The sequence below is a fragment of the Grammomys surdaster genome, unplaced genomic scaffold (genome assembly GCF_004785775.1).
Source record: "Grammomys surdaster isolate TR1022 unplaced genomic scaffold, NIH_TR_1.0 200, whole genome shotgun sequence".
NCBI classification, from domain to species: Eukaryota; Metazoa; Chordata; class Mammalia; order Rodentia; family Muridae; genus Grammomys; species Grammomys surdaster.
The window spans coordinates 1,294,836-1,302,308 of record NW_021604645.1 but is presented as its reverse complement, the minus strand read 5'-3'; the positions used below and the strand labels follow the sequence as shown (position 1 = coordinate 1,302,308).

The following is a 7,473-nucleotide window of genomic DNA, read 5'->3' as shown; positions in this document are numbered from 1 at the left end:
CTTTGCTAGGTACAGAAGGTATGATGTATAAACAGGTGCAAGTTGTTAAAGTTGTGTGAAACTGGGTATAGAAAGTTGGTGAGTCAGTGAGATGACCACATTTATATTTTGTTTGCTTGTTTATTTGTTTATTTTTTAAACAGAGATTTACTATGTAAGGCAGGCTGACCTTAAACTCATGGTAATTCTGCTGTCTTAGGCCCTCCAGTTTCAGGGCTTTAGGCATGGTGTCTACCATGCTTAGATCTTTGTTTTGTTTTAAATGTAAAGTCTCTCTACTTCATGATTTGCTGAGGGATAACACTGTCCAGTACTGTGAATGAGTTCCATCACCCCTACCTACTTGACTCAAATATCAGTGAAGGCTCTTGTGGCTTAGCCATATGTTCTCACCTAGGACATCTCAGCTGATCATCTAAGGCCCAGAGCCCGAGGACTGACACTATATGAAAGATTAGTGTGTGTGCACCTGACCTAACCAAGAGATATACTTCCAGAACTATGTTCTGGAAATGAGGTTCTTCTACTGTGGACCCCACCCTGTATATGCGTTGCTGATGCTCTGCCAGGTGGTTGGAACCAAGCCTCATGAATGTCAGTAACAGTGATGTAGGCCCAGCAGCAGTTGGCTTGACATGGAGACGAAGGTTGCTCCCGGGCAAGCATGTAGGGAAGTTTTCAGGAGCACTGTAACAAAGGACAAAAGAGAAGCAGCTGGCCACTCCTGTCTAGGGACTGTGTTTTATGTGAAAACAATCATTAACAAACCAGAAACAGAAATTGTAGGGCAGCTCCCCTGTTTCAAAAGCACCTCCTTCTGACAAGCACGCACATAAACAACAAAATCCAGGGAGACCATCTTGGCACTACCAATTGCTGCCTGCCTAGAAGGACTTTGCTTTCCCAGTGACTTCTCAAAATTTCCAAATTTAACTCCGGTTGCAGAAGGAATATGTCATGAGCTGGGGATTTGTGAGATATAGTAAGAAGAATGGGAAGAGAAGGAGTACAAGAGTGGGCTTGGTGAAAGAGGAAGACTAACTTCAACCACGCAAAAGCTTTAACTGAATGTACTCTGACAGCAGGTCAGGCAAAGAAAGCCAACTAGAAAGGCATGGATCTGCGCTGCAGCAAAGGCATGCCAAGCGCTTGCCCCCTCCAGGTCCTTGTTTCTATCTCCCCCGCTAGCTGGCTTTCTGGGGCTAATACAGAGCACTGGAGCAGCCTCGGGAGAACAGCTGGAGGAAGTGCACCGAAAGATAAAATTAATAGGAGCTCAGTGTAGCAGCAAATTCTAGTGCACGGCGCTCAGCTGACCCGTTAAATGAGCAATCCTGTTAAGTACGTTAATCAGCACTGTATCGGGGGCCCATGGGAATGCTGCAGTAGATACTTAGGGTAGAAATTGTGCACTCCGCACGGCTGCGGTCTGGATCCTGCAGGTTCTTGGGTAAATAGTCTCTTTGCTTTTCCGTTTAAGAGAGGGGTTTGGGGGCTGCCTGGCATCGGAGAGCAGGTGTTCAGGAACACCACTACTGAGCCTCAAGTTTAAGGAAGAGTCTCTGGGTCTAGCTGTGGGACCATCCCAACTTCCCGGAGTGTTACCTATCTGCCCTAAGGCCCGGGAGGAGTGGAAAATCGGAGAATTCAGGATCTTTAACACAGAAGGGGTTGGAAAAGAGTTCTCTTGCGTTCTGGGAAGCTTAATTATAACTAAAATTAGATAACATGGCAGCCTTAGTCTTTAAAAAACCTTAAGTTCTGCCTTAGGCCGGCAGGGAACCAGGCAGGTGCATAGCCTGATAGACTAGCTATCTTGTTCATTGGCTGGAACTGGGGACCAGAAAAGCTGAAAAAAACTTTGCGTTCCTGACTTTCCACACCTGCACTGATCTGAACACTCTCCCCATCCTTTTATGGCAGCCTTGTCTGGCAAGGACACTAGACGGCGCTGCAGCGACACGCTTCCCTTCTCGGGGGGTGGGGGGGGTGCGGTAAGAAAAGCGCGTTTTTAAACCAGGGGATGGGGGACTTAGGGTTGGTAGCTTCTCCCCTCCTCTCTCCTCATTTGGTCTCCACTCTTGGAGCTTCCAAATCCAAAGGGGGTGTGAAAGAGGAGGAGGAGCAGCAGCAGCCCTTTGCCGTGACGCGCCAGAGTGGTCCTTCTCTAATTCGCACTTCCCGGTTGCAGTCAGTCAGGCAGGAGGCACCAAACTGTTAGCAACGAAGCCCGGGCTCTGGGTGACTTCCACTACCCTCCCACTTCCCTACTCCAGGCATATTTTGGAGGAGCCAGCGACAGTGGCAGGATGTGAGAGGAGCGCAGCGATTACTCTCGCACTCCTCTCTTTTGAGGGCTGGCGGGCAGTGGCTTCTGCGCACCGGCTGGAGGGCTTCGGGAAGCTCTGGAGTGGCGCAGGAGGGAGGCGGGCAAGCGGGGGTTCACGCCAGGCTGCCTGCACCGCAGCCCGGCTGAGCCGGTGGCTCCGCTGCTTTCTGGAGCTGGCGTGTCCCGCGAGCGGTGGTAGCACTGCCGACTGGGGTGCCCCGCGTCCCGCGTCCCGCGTCCCAGCGTGGCGCGCACCGTTCGGCCTGAACCAGGTGCGGCTGGAAGGAAGCAGCACCAAAGCTAACTCGCTCTGAAGAATCTTGGAGGCGGGCACCTTCGAGAATCCAGTCACTAAATTGAGAAGTGGTACCTGCTGTTCTAACTAAAGGGTCTAATGATTTAGAAACCCTCCTATAACTTGTCTCCTTTCCAGTTCATCCTGAAGTCCACGGAAGCGTCACCGAACTCCAGGAATCTTCTGAACTTCCCAGGTATCCTCTCTGGCTAAGGACTGGGAGTGGAGTGAACCTGGTGGGAGACTTTGCTTCAGTGGCTTGGGAGACATCGTCTTCCAAACGCCTCCTCCATCCCACTCATCTCTGGACAGCTTTACCGGCTGCCCTGGAAGCCAAAGCCTGCGATCTTCTGAACTCTGCTTTTCATCTCGCCCTGGACATGGAACTGCACGCCTGAAATCTGCTGGACCTTGCTGATTGTTTTGCAAGACTCAGGTAAGACAAACCCGACTCTCCGGACAGATAGTTGGTTTTTGTGTATAGGTGCTCTCAGGGACATTTGGGAAGATAAGGGCGTAGAAGCTCTAATGGTCCTGCACCGTGGGGTTTCCCCACTTGGAAACTAGCCAGTTGCTTTTTTCCTCTTTAAGTCCTCATTGAAAGTTTAGGACCAGGGGCTTCTTGCCTGTAGGAGCCTACTTGGTGTGTTAGGTAGGGGCGAGCCTGAGCTTTGTATTTTTCCAGTAAGGTATTTGTGATCTGCCAGTGACTCGCTTTGCAGCCTGAAACGCAATTTCCCACTGGGTGCTTCCGACTTCTTATTTTGCCTGTGGCCAGGAGGGCAACCCAAGGAGGATGGGGTTCAGATGATTGCCTGGTAGAGCAGCAGAACAGTAGAGGTTTCCCAATGTGGGATACTGTGTCTGGGTAGTCCTGTCAAACACAAGACTGGAGAGAGTGCTAGTGACCCAGAGTCATTTCTGTCTTTCTGCCCTTACAACCCAAAGGGCTAGTCCTGCACACCACTTGCACTCTTCATCCCGGGGGTGGGGGGCAATCATCCCTGCCCCTTTTGAGGAGGTGTTTTCCAGGTTATATGAACCTTTCCTTTCTGTTCCTTGGGGGTAAAGATGGCCCATTATCAAGTTGTCCTTCAGAAGCCTTGTGAGGGAATCTCAGAAAGAGAGTTTAGCTAGAGTAACCCTCAAGTGGCTTGATTTGAACCTCTGGAGCTGAACAAAGAGCTTGATGTTACTACCACACAAGGCTAAAGATTAAAAAAGAAGAATAAAAAGAGGAAGAACAAGGAAAGAAAACTCCTTGACAGTCAGACTTGGAAAACTAAGTGCTACATTTCTCTGCTCCAATGTTTTTTTTGTTTGTTTGTTTTTGTTTTTTTGTTTTTTGTTTTTCTGTTTTGCTTTTTTGTTTTTGGTCCCCGCAGCTACCCCTGTCCAGTGTAGGGGACTTACTTAGGTGTAGACATTGTAGACAAGTATTTAAAAGACTCATCTTTCCCAGCTAAAGTTGCCGCTGGTATAAAGTACATCTGGGCTGAAACCCTGGGAAAGGGATCTGTTTAAGGTTATTTTGATGGTGAACGGGAGGCAGCACCTGCCCATCACTGACATACTCAGCCACAGATTGTATAGTTTCAAGGAATAATGTTCCTTTTCTAACCAGAGAAAGCATGCGATCAAGACAGACCCAAAGAAGAGAGAGAAGAAAGACATGTTCTTGAATATTTGCAAGTTTCTTGAGCAGTGTACAGGTCAGGAAGAGTACCTCAGCTAAACAGTCCCTGGAAAGGAGGAAATTAAGTGTCCAGGACAGGTGTGGGAGATTGGGGACCATTTAAACCACTGAAACTCCTATGTTCCCACTCTACTGTGGTAGGCACAGCCTGCCCCGGACAGTTTCAGCGTTATAATAGTGATAATGCTGTTTGGTAGCTGGCTCTGCTTACAGGGTCATAGACACTTTGCTTTTAGCTTTCCTTCTTGTCATGTGCTTCCGAACACAGTATTTCTCCCCCTGCCCCCGATGGAAATCAGGCAATTAACAGTAGACCTAGGGAGCTGGAAATTCACAGACTCTAAGCTTCAGCCAGACTTGTCCAGCAGCCTCTTCTGCTGCCACCACCAACTCTGTTATCTGGCTATATCGCTGTCACACAGCTCAGTGGCTGGACCTGAAGCAGTGGCTACAGCTCTGAGATGCTGGCTTACTGTAAAAACTTTGTAATCTGCAGGCTGCCCTGGGCTAAACAGCCCGAATTTACCAGGCTGGAAGCAGATTTAAATCGAAAGCATTTAAATGCGGGTTAAAAGGCTGCTGCATCAAAGGCTCCTGGCTCACCCACTCCAACCACTTTCCCTCCCTTTCTGCAGGCTGAGGCCACTGGAGTTTTCTTTGAGGTACCTAGCTGTGGGTGACTATGCTTTTGCCCCACAGACTGAGGCCAGGCAATAGAGAATTGTGCTTGGAATTTGAATAACTTTGTGAGATAGCTGCCCTGAGGTTGAACAATGGAATATTTACAGTTTCTGAGGGCCCTTACTGCTATTGAGTACAGAAGCTAAAACAATCCTGAGGATAGGGTTTCGGGGAACCTGGTTATCTGGACAGTGGTCTTTGAAGGTTTACCAAATAGTGACCCGAGCCATAGCTACTCAAATGAATGCAAGGTTCTTGTTCGCCAACAACAAGAAATGAAGCTTGAACACACATGCATTGTTTCCTAGTGTCAACTGATGCTCTGACTACTTGAGAAACAGCCTGAGTTACTCACCTGTGTATCCACAGGTGTAAAACCAAATAATGTTTTATTTAGCTTTAAGAGGCACACTGTGATGGACCTGGCATTCTGAAAACAGTGAATCATAAAATGACAATTCCAGTCTTGTTTGAGGCAAGAAATGTTATTTTATTTAAAATGTTGGATTGCATTTAGGGAAGTGGCTCGGTGCAAAAATTTGCTATTTGGTAAAAAAAAAAAAAAAGGGGGGGGGGTGGCTGGGAAAGGAAAAAGAGTCGAATGTGGTTGAAATGATCAGAAACACTTCGGTAAAATGAAATTTTAAGCTCACATCTGTTCCTTAACAGAAATGTGTGGTGATCTGAATAGATTCCACCGCAGTTGTAGCAGTCTGTGAGTACTCCTTAAGGGGAAACACATTCTGTTTCTTATATCCCGATATTTATATAACTGTGGTAGTAAGGATCACATGAGGGTCAGTTAGAAGGAATGAACACATAGTCTTCATTTGACAAGTGCCATATGCTTCTTAGTGGAGAGACATTGTAATAAAGTTGACATCTTATTAAACACTCCACAGGTTGAGCTCTTTAGAAATAAAATGCAAAAGTAAGAAAAATCTGGACTCATTCTTTAAATGTAAGCTAACAGGATTTCTCAAGTTTTTAATTCATCACAATTCAAACATATTCTCTGTTCTAATGAACCTGGTTTTGGCCACCTTCTTAAGTCACATTTCCTCTTAAATCTCTTATCTTCAAGTTGCTGTATCTTGCATGATTTAAGTTTTTGTTTACCAGATTTGTTTTGTTATTTGGGTATCCTATAAGCATATAAAAATTAGGTCACTTCTTGACATATATAACAGATTAATTCTAAGACATCAAGTATACAAAAGTTCATGAATATTCATGACCCTTATATGAAATGGTATAATATATTTGCCTATAACTTGTATATATTCTTCCATATATTATAAGTCATCTCCAGGCAGGTTACTTATATCTAATATAGTGCTATATAGCTATTATACTAAATTGTTTTAGGGAATGGTGGCAAATGCAAAACCCATGGATATGGAAGATAAACTGAAGTCAAACGCTTAATTTAATGTCTTCTTTCAAGTAAACTTTTGTTTTTGTCTGCTTCTATTAATGATTCTATTATTCCTTTTTCTTGGGGCTTGTGATCTTATTCATTGGCGAGTCTTACTGTGTTCTCCATCCATTCTTGCTTCTTTACATCTTTTCTTAATTAAATACTTTGAACTTTATCTCTGGAATATGTTCTCTAATTTGCAGTATTACTGCTACCACCCAGCTCTTCTAGATTCTTGATGTGGTCTATCATAAAAGTTTGTACTTGCTGTCTTTGGTTTACTCTCCAAATCACATTTTGACTAATCTTCATGAGGCTTATTTGGTTCTTTCCTATGCTGAATTTTTTGCCAAAATCATTAGGAAATTAAATCTAGTAAAATAGCTATAACGGTTTATACATTCAGATTTTATATAGTTTCAATGTGAATATTTTAATATAAAATCAGAATGAGGTTAGAAAAGAGTTTTCTAAATTTTAGTAATTGCATAATTAAAATTTTATAATTTTAGTAATTTTTATAATTAAAATATTTTAACTGTAAAAAATATAGAGTAAAAATGGAGTCTAAGAGGTACAGCTTTTTTTATCAAGTTTGAATAATTTCTAACAACTCCAGTTGGTAGGTACATAATATAGGTTGCCTTTTAACCATAGAAAATTATCTACTATTGTACCAATGTGCTAGCATGACCAACCATTTAGTAGAGACTCAAACATCAGATTTGAGACATTGAACACTTATTACTAATTTTGAAAAACAGTGTGTCATCCTTTCCATATCTAGTGATCCATAACATATAATGTATTGCCCCTTTTCAATTTAAAGAAATTAATGTTTTATTTTTATTCTTAATGTTCTTTTGAATTTTATTTTACATATATACATACACACACAGACACACACACACATATATGCATATACATATACATATACAAATACAAATACATATACATATACATATACAAATACAAATACAAATACAAATACAAATACAAATACAAATACATATACATATACATATACATATACATATACATATACATATACA

The 7,473-nt window shown here is 43.5% G+C and overlaps 1 protein-coding gene across 1 annotated transcript in view; it reads left to right on the top strand.

The window, feature by feature from the left end:
* Nucleotides 1-2,166: 2,166 nt before the first annotated feature.
* Il1rapl2 (interleukin 1 receptor accessory protein like 2) overlaps nt 2,167-7,473 on the top strand; it is a 1,099,213-nt gene continuing 1,093,906 nt past the window's right edge. The window contains exon 1 of the mRNA XM_028770319.1: nt 2,167-3,060. The gene's annotated coding sequence lies outside the window, so the exon portion shown is untranslated. The remainder of the gene's footprint in view (nt 3,061-7,473) is intronic.